At 39.2% G+C, this 14,322-nt stretch overlaps 1 pseudogene; it reads left to right on the top strand.

Annotated features, from left to right (window-relative positions):
• The window catches only part of LOC136362588 (cytosolic phospholipase A2 epsilon-like), a 33,208-nt pseudogene extending 18,886 nt beyond the window's left edge, over positions 1–14,322 (top strand).

Raw genomic sequence — 14,322 nt, 5'->3', positions numbered from 1 at the left:
TGACTGTCCAGCTTCACCAAAGCAGGCCAGCAAGGAAATCCCTGTGATTTGGCCAACCCAACTGCTTACCCTCAGGAGGACCCAGCACACTATCATTCCCCCCTGTTATTTCCCTTCTCTTCCCAGTCTTGTCCAAAACCACCACAACTATTTTTCTTTCAATTGAAACCTGTCACATTTTCAAAGTGCCAAAGTCTTTCTCTTATCAGCCTAACAAACACAGGGTGGACTATTTTCCAGACCCCAGGGACTCAGGTGACCAAAGACAGGTAGCAGTGAAGTGACTCAGATATGGCATGTTTTATATACTTTAATCTTTCATTGTTCATCCCTGCTACAGTCTCGTGAAATTTCCTGCTTGGAAGTCCTCGTGGACAACAGATGGACAAAGAAAGAACTTTCAGGTAAGACTTCAAACTAGAAACAAAACCCCCTTATATTATGGTTAATTGACTTTTCTTGGTTGTTTTTTGTTGTTGTTGTTGTTGTTTTTTTAAACTTTGTTTTGGTTTTGTTGGTTTGGATTTCTGTCTCTGTGTTGTTTGTTTTGTTATTTTCTTACCTGGTAATTTTCCTACTTTGTTCTTACAATTAGAGCACAAGAACTGGATGGTTAGGAGTGTATATTCAGGTTCACAGTTATAGTGTGTCTGTGCTAATTAACTATAAAAACAGGACTTTGGAATTAAAGGAATGAATCTTATAAATGCTGTAAAGTGTAAGAAAACATGTTTCTATCTCAACTTACATTCTGTCCAATTTGCCTGTATTTGCCTGAGTTTTTAAAACATCTACTGCAGCTTTATAAGCTTTTTGATGTTTTGTGGTTTGTTTTTGATTTGCTTGTAATGTTCCCTTGCTGGATAAATAGAGTGTGGAAGCATTTAAGCATTGTTGCAGGGTTTATATATAAGCTTCTGAAAGACCATTTAATGTTCCATTTCTGGGATAATAGTCATTAAATTCTCTGTGTATTTTTCATGTTTGGATTTTTTTTAGAAAAAGACTTCTTGTTTTCAGTGAAGGGATCATACGAGAAGAGCCAGACTCTGTCACTGGGCCCTTTCTGGCAACCTGTGAAGCCCTTGAACTTTCATTACATCAAGTACAGCCTGTCAGAGCTCTGCATGGCTCTGGCAGACAAGAAATCTCATTTCTGCTCGGTATGTGGTCATTAGCTTGAGTAAGTACAGTGACCTCATAGTTTTCTACACTTGACTGAGGGAAATTGACAGATTTTGTATTTCTAATAAAGGGCTATCTTTCATGAATTTGACCTCTGAAACAGCATTGTAACCCTTAAGACATGGAAATATTAGATGCCAACTTGAAAACTGCTAGATAGGGACCCATTTGAAAAAAATGAAGTTGTAAGGCTTTTGTATGGTGTATACATGAAATATTTCTCTACATTATAATTTACTTTTCAGTGTACTTCAGGTGAAGATAAAAGTCTTGCATCCCTCACTATTCCTCTGGATTCACTTCCATTCAGTGAGAAAGTGGCAGTAGCAAAGGTAATTGATTCCAACTTCTTAGAATAAATGCTAAACTATAGATCAAAGATCAATGGCCATGAGTTAATCAGATCACTGTGAAGTACAGGTTTAGATATGGAACAGTTAGTGCCCTTAACTTCCTAAAAATTCCTAATATTATGGACCCGTACATTTTCATATGAACCAAACAGAACAAAAAAATCACGGCCACACACATGACAAAGGGATTTCTGTGACCACATCAGGGACTAACATGGATCAGAGCAGATGCAGATGATGAGGCAGGATGGCGCACACTGGCAGAGCCAGTGTTGCTTTTTGCTGTATATTGCTGTCTCTAGTATAAAACAATATAAGGAAAATAATGTGGAGAAGTTTTAAGATTTAGATGGATTTTTTTATTATTATGGCTTTGTGGCTTAATGTGGCTTTTAGAAAAAGAGAAGGGCTTCACAGCTGATGGTAAAGAAAGAACGTAAAATGATCTCCAGTATTTATATTGTGAGGTTTTTTTCCCTAGGATGAGACAATCAATTTACATATGAAGTCAAATGACTGGTAAGAAATTCTGTCTTTGGGTTTTGTGGTTGTTAAAAAAAAAAAAATGCTTTTTTGCCTTACCTATTTCTGTAACTAAGGGAGAAACTGTTTAGTCAATGATTATATTTACCTAATCACCTATGTTCATTGCCTATGTCCAGAAGGTGTTTAATTGCACTAGGTGAAATTTTCTGTTATGCTGCTGTATAGAAATTCAGTTTAGATGGAAAGAATTATGTTTTCTGGTTGCAACATCTTTAGAGCTATATATTTAGAAAAAGATGTGTTTCCTTTCCTTACTTGTAAAAAATACAGAGTATTTGTATTTATAAAATCTGCCAGTCCTAAGGCAAGAAATCCTAAAGATTCCACTGTTTATAGTGTCCATGTATGACTGCAGTATTATGTAAGACAGTTCCTGAAAATTAGTGTAGTAATAAAGAATATGTCCTTCTGTATGATTTTCTACTTTTTCAGTAGTTCATCAGCCTTTTCTCTACTTTACCTATACCACTGTGATGTGCTTTTGTGGGGCCACAGTAGCAGCTCTTCCAAGCCTCATAATAGAGTTGCAACTTGTAAGAAAGCATCCAGATATTAATTTTAAGTGATTGTGCATACTTTGTTTAACCCTGGACTTTGTTTGAGGTCCAGAAACTTAGATGCTCGCTTGGAGTTTGATCTATGTACGAAGGAGAAAAATTTCCTACAGAAAAGGAAGAAGTTTGTGGCTTCTGCTCTGAAAAAAGCACTACGTTTAGAACAAGACCTACAAGATCATGAGGTATGGGGCGGACCACTGGGGCTGTAACATGCTGTGTAACAGGAATATGTTATGCTCATAGCCTTTTGCATATTGTTCCTTTCCTAGTCCTGATACATTCACTGCACCAGGTAAAGCATTGGGGAATTCTTTTCTGCATTTTTTAGATGAAGCAATGAGCCAAGATAGTATCAAACCCTCTTGATACACATTTCTCCAGAAAACATAATCCCATAAATCAGAATTTTTTTTCTATTTCTTTTTATCTGTGCATTATAGACCTGGACAGCTCAACTATTTTAGCTGATCATCAGATGAAAAAAAAAATACTCATAAGGTATTTTATCAGATTTTTGGAGGGAGAAAATTCAAGAGTTAAGGTGATGCATAATACTGGCTTATGAGAAGTCTCCCTCCTCTGGTGCTCATCATCTCAGCTGTAGCTTCTCAAATAGAAGAGACATTCAACATTTTTTTCTCTAATCTGCTTGTCTGAGCTAGGGTTCATATTTGTTAATGTTCATGCTAGCATGGAGATGGTTGGGGCTTTAGGGCAGGAGCATGGTCTGCGATCGGGAACTTGAGAAATGAAGAACAAATTTGAGAGCTGGGTAATTTTTTTTTACCTGTTTTCTCCTTTGTGGATAGGTGGACTAAAGGCATATTAGGTAATATATGACAGCATGGTTTTAGATATTATAAATTATGCCCCTGTTCACAAACTGGTAATATTACTACATTGTTTCTCATTGGCACAATAGTTTCAATGAAAAAAACCCAGCAGTTTCTTAAGTATAAGAATTTTTAGGGGAAGCACTTCTAACTATTATTTTCAGATTTTCCAGCAAGAAAATATTCCCTTGTAGTCAGGTAAATCCCAATTGGAATACTTTGCTTTGACTTGAAATGTTCGATTTGAATTAGGAAACTGTTGAGTATTTCTTTGATGCAATTGCCTGGAAATGTGTGTGTGTGGAAAATGTCAATTGGGTTCATCTTCTCTCAGTGGGTTTCTTAGAGAAATTTGTCTTCCTGCAACACAATTTAGATTTCCATACAATTATGCTTCATCACTGCAATTGCATACTCTAGGTACTTTGTAGGAAATGTAATCTAGCTATTATGCTTGACTTACAGAGAGGATGAGCTCTGCTCATTATCAAAATAGAACTCTCAAGAGGAGAAGGTTTTTTGCTAAGGAAAATGCAGTCTGATATTGAAATGCCTTGAAACAATAAGTTTTGATAAGCCAGCATGTAAAAATGTACAGTCAAAAATGATTTTTATCAGAATCGATCAGTTTTTTTTTTTTTTTTTTTTTTTCCTGTGCAAAATACACAATTTAATTTTTTTTTTCTTTCCTGCTTGGGGAAATGGTGAAATGTTGGAATTTTTTGTGGGACTGACATGCTACATTTCACTCAGCTCAGATCACTTGCACTGCAAACAAAGTGTTGCTTACCACTGCTGTGTTGATGAATAAACAGGTACCAGTTGTAGCAGTGATGACAACAGGAGGTGGAACCCGGGCACTGACATCTCTGTTAGGCAATCTATTGGGTCTTCAAAAGCTGGGTCTCTTGGATGCCATTTCATATATCACTGGGTCATCTGGTTCAACATGGTAAGGAGATCCTGAACAAAGACATCGCTCATCACCTCTTTAGTCTGTTGTGTGAGATACTTAGTCTCTTCATTTTTGTAAGGAAAGGTGTACTGCTTCAGTCTTGAGCTTTTTTTATTGCTGCTTTAGAAGCACATTGCCCAAGTCAGTGAATAGCCTAGGTGCTGCTTACAGTTTTCCTTGATTCTTTGCTTCAGCTCTAGGATCCTTCCTACTGAGTCACGGGGGTACAAATCACAGCTTTGTGCATAAAGTGTAGTATAAACCTTGTGCATAAACTGCAGCAGCAAGAAGGGGCTTTTTTAAAGTCCTCAAGTTTCATTAGTGATTTGGGAAATTCCTCTAAATCAAAAAATCTTTTAATTAATAAACTAAGCCCAAAAGATGCTTTTAAAGAAACTCAGCTAATTCATTTCATGTGGACCTTAAATCTAAGCCTAAAAAGTGAAAGTTTCTCTGCATATGACAATGCACTTCCTTTCTTTCCCCCAGGACTTTGTCACATTTGTATCAGAGTGCTGACTGGTCACACAAGGATCTGTCAAGACCAATTGGTGAAGTCCGCAGACACATGACCAAGTGCAAGCTAAGCTGCTTTTCCCTGGAGAACTTGAAATACTATGCAAAGGAGCTAAAGCTGCGGAAGCAAGAGGGATACCAGATCTCTAGTGTTGATTTTTGGGGGCTTCTGCTGGAAAAAGCATTAGATGACGGGGTAGCATTTTTCCTATGTTTTCTCTAACAGCTACTGAATATTATTGTATGGAAAGTGAAGCTCCAGGGACAGATGCCTGAGAGCATCCAGTGTCATCCAGCAGATGATTTCTGCTGACTAACAAAAGGAATTTAGAACTGTAAAGATTGGAAAGGCCTCTGTGTCCAGCCATCCTATCACTATCCTCTCACTATCATGTTCACCACAAACCCATGTCCCCAGGTGCCACATCTACACAAGCTTCAAACACGCTCACAGATGGTGATTCCACCACTTCCCTGGGGCACTTGTTGCAATGCTGACCAGTCTTTCAGTGAAGAATTTTTCCCTAATATCCAATTTAAACCTCTTTGGCCACAATTTAAGTCTATTTCCTCTTGTTACTTGGAAGAAGAGACCAATCCCCGCTTATCTACTACTTCCTTTCAGGAAGTTGCAGAGAATGATAAGTTCTCCCCTGAGTGTCCTTTTCTCCAGACTACACAACGCCAGCTCCTTCAGCTGCTCCTTGTAAGACTTTTTCTCTAGACCCTTTCCCGGCTCCATTGCCTTTGGTCCATGTCCTCTGCTGGACATGCTCCAGCACCTCAATGTCCTTCTTATAGAGAAGGGCCCAAAACTGGACCGATCATGTGAGGTGTGACCTCATGAGTGCTGATTGCAGGGGGACAATCACTGCCCTGGTCCTACTACTGCTGCTGATACAGGCCAGGATGCCTTTGGTCTTCTTGACTACCTGGACACACACTGGATCCCGTTCAGCTGCTGTCAGCCAGCACCCTCAGGTCCTTTTCTGCTGGGCAGCTTTACAGCCACTCCTCCCTCAGCCTGCAGTGCTGCATGGGAGCGTTGTGACCCAAGTGCAGGATCTGGCACTTGGCCTTGTTGAACCTCATACGATTGGCCTTGGCCCATTGATCCAGCCTGTCCAGATTCCCCTGCAGAGTCTTCCTGCCCTCCAGTAGATTAACAACTCCCACCCAGCTTAGTGTTTTCTGCAAACTTTTTGAGAGTTTCTTCGCCCTGTATCTCTTAATGCATAACTAGCAGCCCAAGAGCATTCTGTAGAGCAGAAAACCTATGTCTCCTTCTACAAGTATGAGTATCTGAGTACCCAGCTAAAGAGTTGTGTTCTTGGTTTATTTTCCCCTGCTAGTCCCTGTGAGAACAAATTTCCATGTAAAGTGGATGTATTTGTGAGAAAGAACAGGAGACCATTTTTTAAAAGAGCATCTTACAACTCTACGGGTAATTAAATAAGCCTGTGTGGATGTGTAAATGTTTAGATCACTCCTTGCTTAAAAAAATGTTTGGACACAAAATGAGTTGAGAGAATAACAAAATTAGGAGAGAAAGAGCTATGTATTCTGCTGTACTTTTGGAAGGCCATATACTATGCCAAGAATGTCCCTTGATTTTGCTCTTTGTCTTTCATCAATTCACAGAAAAATAACCACAAACTCTCAGATGAGCAAGAGGCATTGAGTCAGGGTCAAAATCCCCTACCTATATATATGATACTCAACATCAAAGAAGATTACAGCCTTTCAGAGTTCAAAGGTGATGGCAAAAATGGGCTCATTTGGTGTTTAAATTATCTGCATTATCAGTACTTCAACCTCTTCTACAGCTGACTCATAGCATTTATAAACAGTTTTTCCTCCTTAACTTCCTTTTCCATTTCCAAACTTTATGCCTAGGCTATGGGAGGAACTTATCTTCTATGAAGCAGGAGAAATCTTGGGGAGATGTATAAGGACAGCCAAGGTACTCAAACCTGTAGCTCCACATGCAGGGTAATTCAGGCTGACCCCTATTGGTATAAACTTCACTTACATTCTCTCTGGAGAGGGTCATTGGAAAGTTCTGAACGAACAACACTGTGAAACATTACTGAGTGAGTGGCTGACACCAGTTACCCTGAGGGAGGTCAGTCTGTGGTCACCCTGCAGATAGGGTTTATCCTGCAGCTGCCTTTTTGCCTTTTCATAGCCCTTCAAGCAGGGAAGTAGGGATAAGATTAAGATCTAAAAGTTTGTTTTATGTCTCTGCAGAATGGGTGGAGTTCACCCCTTATGAGGTTGGATTCTTAAAATATGGTGCCTTCATTCGTGCAGAGGATTTTGGCAGTGAGTTCTTCATGGGTCGCCTGATGAAGAAGCTTCCAGAGTCCCGAATCTGCTTCATGAAAGGTGATGTGCTCTATTGCAAAAATTTGATTGCATAAATATGTACTTTATTTTAATATAATGCAATCCCTGCATATTACAAACAGTGCCCTGCATCATGCAGGACTGAAACCAATTGTACACCATGTTGTTCTCACCTCTGACTGGATTTCTTAGACACTGAAAGATGGTGTAAAAGAACTGAGAAGAAATTTCAAATCACACTATTCACAGTTGCTTTTGTCTTGAATATTGATGCTCATGCCTGAAGTTTCAGGGCTGCTTGAAACAGGTTAGATTCATTTTGAACTGATCAGCAGCAGAGTTCCACACACACACACACAAAAAAATATTTTGAAACCGAAATCTTAAAATCAAATTTGTCTATGAATGGCATGATCTTAGATGCCAAAGCAATGTTGTTACTGAGTTTATTATAAAATACAGCAATTTAGAGTAGTTTTATGAACTGCTACTGATACTTTTTCAAGTTTAATAGTATTCTAAATACTTTGTAGTTTTGACACAATGGTAAATAATTGAAATTTATTCTTCTTAATCCAGTAAATTGGGTAGCACCCCGTAATATATGAGAAAGAGCTTTGCTGGTTTTGTGCAATTCTTGTTTTAATTTTGCTTAATACTGGAACTCTCTACTACACCCCTTTGTGCATTGGTTCCCTGGGGTAAAATTGTCTACAGACAAGTCCATCTGCTCCTAAACAGATATTTTACATGTAAATAGGCACAAGACTCAACAGGACAACAAGGATACAGGTAAAAAGTTGTTAACTTACAAAGTGAAAAATCCATACCACTATCAATACCACCTGGTATTCAGAGAAGTTGTGAATATCTGTATTATGCAGGAGGAGTCCAGAATAATTTTGTTCAAAACATGAGACAACAGTTGGCATAAGAAAGAAAATATTGTGCTCAGTCACACAAGTACTAAATCTCACAGCTTCATTAGCTATGCTGAGAGTGTTTAGTGATGTCATGAGTTAAGAAAGGAGTTGTCTGAGGGACAAGACTCAGATATGAGAGGACAGGATATGAGAGTATGAACAGATCTGAAAAGGGCAGGAGAAATCCATGCAAAGTAGATCCCACTGGTGGCTCTGAAACCCAGTAGTTCAGATGCAGCCACCAGTACTAGAAATCCTAAATCCAGGAGCTTGACGTGCTGGAGAGTACACTGGAGGAGAGATATCTTAATTCTTCCCTTTTTCTTTTGCTCTTCCACTAAGCACTCTGTGCTGACTGTTAGAGGTAGGAGGTAGGTCACAGAGCTAGGTGGGATTACAGAGCCTTCTTCTCAGCATGTTGTGCCTCTGTTACCAACCTCAATAGCAGTGAGGTAGTGTGTTCATACCCGAGGTGGCCAGATAGCAAGCACACCCAGCTCATCCAGCCTGGGCTGACCTCTGTTCTCAGCCTTAGTACCTGAGCTTGGTGATGCCACAGCCATGGGTGTAACTTTATAAAGGATAAAGATGTGGAGAGTTAAAGCAATGTTGCCATCTAGTGATACCACATGCAATACCCTCTTGGGATACTACTAAAATGTGCTATTAGTTACAGCTGGGTAGTTAGTTTAAAGATAAAAGCAAGGTGTCATTAGCAGGGAGAGGGAAGGCCTTTTGCAAGAGCAGTGGCTAGAGCTGGAAAGATTGGATGAGCTTATAGGGATAAAAGACCCTACTGTTTCCAGCAAAAAGGCTGAGGTGCATAAGAGCTTTTTTACTCTCTTCAACTCTGTTGGCTAAATAAAAGATACCATCCCTCTTCACAGATACCACCCCTTACTTCGGCCAATATAGGTACAAAGAAAATTCAGTGCAAGAGGTTAGGGCAACTTTGCTATGTAATTATAAACAAGTTCTGAGGAGAAAGCAATGTTTGAAAGTCATTAAAATGCAGGAACAATGTGTAATCTAGGGCTGAGGGAACTGGAAGGGTTACAGAGCGAGAAGACAGGAGAAACCAGAGGAGTTGTCTTCTCATAGCAGAGAGGCTTCTCAAGCTGCTGGGAGATGAGGTTGTCTTGACAGAAACTGGCCAGTAATTATGTGCAAATGCACTCTGCTTTACAGCTAAATGTAGATCCAGAGAGCCCCAATCTGATTTCTTGATTATGCATTTCTAATACTTCTTAAGTGAGTCTATTCTTACAAAGACTTCCTGTAAAACAAAACACTCTTGGATTTCTGTCCCACTCTAGAAACAAGCCATGTTTTAAAGGGAATTGTATGTTAGTTAATAATTTATGGGATAAATTATTATTATATTGTGCAACTCAAGTTACTGCATCCTGTACAATGTATGGCTTTTGAAAAGCTTTCACTGGTAGAGATTTTCAAGGCAAAGCACAGCACTACCTTCTCTGGTAGAGCTCCTCTTGGAGCCTGTGACAGAGCTGTGGAGGAAGAGATGCTTTTCAAAATCCAAGAGACTTTTGGAGATTTCTGCACTGTGGAGTCATTTTTAGATGTTCTTTTATGTGGGATGGCAAAAATGGAAGAAGCACTGTGGGAATGAGAATAACAGAAGGAGAAAGTCTCCTTCAAGAGACCCTGTGCAGAGAGAAATTTTAGAGGGACAGCAAAGATGTCTTCTATTTAGAAGACTTTTCTGCATACTATTCCATACTGTGCTCTAATCATTTGACTCTCAACTGTCCAGGAGCAGCTTCCAAACCTTTAACTGAATATCCACTTGTATATGACATATTTTGTAGACCAGACTCTTATTTTATAGGAAATGGCATGGTTTTGCTCAGTTAGAATGGTTGCTTTTAGGATGGAAAACGTTGGTTTGTATGTGGCAATGAATTACAGTGGCTGAAGACCTCACACAATGTTTTAAACTATTTAGGCTCATCCTTGAGGACAGAATGCTACTTACTGAAAAATCTTCATATAATTTTTAGTGTTAATCTGTTAATCTTGAGGCTTTCCAATACCCCTTGCAAAGCTAGAGATTTTTTTTTTTTAAGGGATATTTTCCATTACAATGTTTCTGAAGAAGTTTCTCTGTTCTCTACCATTGCACAGGCCTATGGAGCAATGTCTTTTCGTACAACCTCTTGGATGCCTGGCATTCATCAGATCCTACACAAAGGCGCTCACTGAGGTGTACCCAACACAGTGCTGTTGATATTGGTTAGTTATGGTTTTTTTTTACCTGTTGCCTCATAAATCCAGAGGCTTCATGCTGTCAGCTGCATCTAAATAAGTTTCCTCTCTGAATTTACTCATAGCGATATCATTTCCAGTAATCTCTCTTACATTGATTTTATGCAAATATAAAGCTACTGAAGGTTTTAAACAGATTATCTTTGCCAGGGGCCCTTTGGTGAACGTCCATGTTGCCACAAACACCTCAGTGCTGTGTTCTCTGTCTGCCTCAGCAGCTGGTGCTTTTCTTACATTGTTGTTGAAGACTTCAATTACATGCAACGCCTTTTTAATTTTCTTTGATCTTGTTGTAAGCTTGTGTTTTTCTAAGAGGCCTTGGTTGTCCTTCCTTTGTTCAAGGGCAGTTAGTGAGTTGGTTTATGGGTTTCTATCACTTTCTCCATGGAAATGTTGCAAAGCCCTAAGCTCAATAAATCAATAAATGCATGTGATAGAAAGTCCCTGGCTCTCTGCCCAGTTTCATGAGGTACTGTTTAGCACAACCCTTTTACTCTGTTCTTTTTTGCATGTCTCCTGACAACCCTTTTTAATTCTTTTTTGTAAAGCTGATTTTTATTACTTTTGAAAGGAACACGTCCAGATACCGAACCTACCCTAACCTTCACACAGGGAATTGATCTGTGAGTTCTGTCAAAGAATGGATCACTTTTTCCAGTTTTGGCAAGTTTGTTGCACTCTGTTTCTCATGGAATAGGCTTTACCAAAGATTGATTTTCTTCTTATTCCGATTTTGACATTTATTTATTTATGTGTTGCAATGTCTTACTGGCTCTTCTTTTCCTTAGCTGATATGAGATGCCTTCTGTTATTTTAAGTATTGAAAAGAACTGCATCAAAGCAACAGTTCATTCACCTCTATCTTTCAGAAGAGCCTTCTCTATCTGACAGGAGACATGAGCTGGAGACTTACTTGGTCACCCCTGAATGTAGCATCATGGGCATAATCCGACAGATCCTGACAGAGCGGGTGATGGTTTCAAAGTTCTACAACTTCCTGAAGGGGTTCCAGCTGCACAATGAATACCTTCAGAGCAAAAACTTCTGTATATGGAAAGGTAAACATCCTTGAATATAACTTTTTACCTTCTTAGGCGGTTGGTGTTTTCATCAGTGAAGAGAAGGCAGATGATGAACATTTGGAAATGAATATTCCAGATAACTATTTAAATTTCATGTAGTCAAATCATCCCCAGGAATTTCCCTGACTCTAGGGAAAGAAAATTACTGTTCATTTGGGGTGGGAGAACAGCAATGTGAGAAGTGAAAGAACTCTCTTTTTACCATGAACAGGTCTTTCTTTTATGTGTGAAGGTTGAACATCTGTACTGTGTAAGGGTCTTTTGGAAAAAGTAAATGTAATGGAAAGCCAAGAGGTATTTTACCCAATTTTTCCTTTTTAGTCAAACAACAGATATTCTGTTTCTTCAGTGAATCACTCATCATAACAAATATTTCCTTTTAGATACCATTCTAGAGCATTTCCCCAACCAGCTGACAGAAACAGCAGAGTTCATGTGCCTGGCAGACACGGCGGGATACATTGATATTAGCTATCCACCACTCATGAGGCCAGAGAGGAAAGTGGATGTTGTCCTGCACTTAAACTATTCTTCTGGATCACAGACCTTGGTGTGAAAAATGCTCGATTTTCTTTCATAAACAACTGCTGAGTTTTAGCCTTCCTTAACTCCTAAAAATTTAGAATAATTTATGTAGAATAAACTGATTCTAGGAGAGAAGGATCCTTGGTTTGTAGCTCCCTGTGCAGATGCTTAGGTCTTGCAAATGATGCTGGTAAATCCCCTGAGAACAGAAGCAATATCAGATTTCTAAATATTTTATTTGAATTAACCCTCTAATAGCTAAATGCTATCCCCTAGACCTGTGTGCTTCTGTGATCTCCATTTGGCTATCTAGATTACACTCAATGGAGTGTTTATCTGGTACTAGTTGCCACCACTAATGGACTCATTATGGTTGTGTTGTGATGTTCATATGAAGTTAACCACGTCCACTATAACTAGAAATATTTTGTCCAGTTACTGGTCTTTCAAACAGTAACTGAATTTTTTTGTTGTTGTTTGAAATTGTGGAAAAGAATTGTCCTTTGACAATGTTAGCTCTTTCAAATACCATCTAATAACCTGGTCTATAATTCCTGTTACTAGATATGGATAAGACAGAAATTCTTGAGGACTAAAATTTTCATACATGCCAACCAGACTCAGGAAGCAAAATCTTACTTTCCAAAATTGCTAACACACCTGCAAAGTTAACATTTTAGTTAAGATGGTATTTGCTTCCAGATCACTATTTGCTTATATCACTTCACAGAACCATCCTAAAGCATCTAAGACAAGGGCTTTTAAATACTTCATGCAGAGTAAAAAAAAAAAATATTGTAATTTTGCATTAAGAACTGTACTATTTCAGGTTCTTGTCCATTCTACTTATTTCGGGATTTTCTCCAAGAGAGCCATCCTTCTGTATCCTAAGGCTGCTAGGTCACCCTTCCCATTGGATATTTTACCCATCTTGTAGAGATAATGGCTAATGAGGAGAAGGAGAAGGCAGAACACCAGTCAGGAGTGCAAGTTGGAGGCTGAGTCTTGAATTGTTCTATTAATAGCACTTAATATCTCATGTAATAGACAAAGACAGAAGAAATATTGGCAGTGAACCCTGCTCCCAAATCTTTGTGGAGGTCATTTGATGGATACTTTAGGAAAAGTGGTGGAGTGTGGCAGAATTTCTGACTTTTTCCTCTTTTCTGTCTGAATTCAGCCTTTGGAAGAAGCCTCCAAATACTTTCAAAAGCAGGGAATCCCATTTCCCACAATCCACATGAGTGAAGAAGAGAAGAAAAATCTAAAGGAGTGCTACATCTTTGAAGACACAGAGATTCCAGAGGCACCGATTGTGGTGTTTTTCCCGCTGGTGAATGACTCCTTCAGAAAATACAAAGAGCCTGGTAAGCCATGGGATGGTTCTCCCACCACCTGGCAGCCCTTTGGCTGTGGGATGGGAGACATTGTGTAGCGTGGTCTCCTCCCTCCCCTGCTGTGCCTCCCATGGGAGAGAAATGCTAATGCCAAGGGAGTGAGGAGTAATGTTGTGCCCTACCTGGAAAGTCTGAGGTGGAACCATACCTATACCCCACTGATGATTTTTCTTTATTTCTCAGGTGTGGAGCGCAGCCCTGCTGAGCTGGCGCAGGGCAATGTGGATGTTTCCACCATTTTTTCCCCCTACTGCCTAAACAGCTTTACCTACACAGGGGAGGAGTTTGACAAGCTGATAGAACTGACCAGCTACAACATTCAGAACAACCAACATCTGATCCTTCAGGCTTTGAATTCAGCCATAGAGAAGAAACGACAGCGCAAAAAATAAACACTCACCTGAGTTTCAGAGAGATATCTGCATGATTTTTTGTTGTTTTTTTAAAAAATTCTTCTCTGGAGAAGAATCAAAAGCTGTCTTCAAATGAGCATAGTAGACTTTGGAAAGTAAAGACTTGACTCAGGCTGTGGTTTCTCTCTACTACATGGTAATCCTAGATCAACCAAGCAAACAAAATAATGATTAGACTTGTGCTTTAGTTATGTTGGATTTCACTGCCAGTGAACTTTTTTTTCCCATGCATATACATGTATATACAGTAAATTGAAGGTCAGAAAACATTTGGTTTATTGACAAGTTTTTTAAATGCATGGATCTGGGACAGCAGTACAAATTCTTTCAAAATTTACTATACTACTGGAAATTGTATGTGAAGTGAGGACAAATGAGCTACAGATATTTAATTTGCTC

Source organism: Sylvia atricapilla, chromosome 6 (genome assembly GCF_009819655.1).
Source record: "Sylvia atricapilla isolate bSylAtr1 chromosome 6, bSylAtr1.pri, whole genome shotgun sequence".
NCBI lineage: Eukaryota > Metazoa > Chordata > Aves > Passeriformes > Sylviidae > Sylvia > Sylvia atricapilla.
This window is presented reverse-complemented; position numbering and strand designations above follow the sequence as displayed.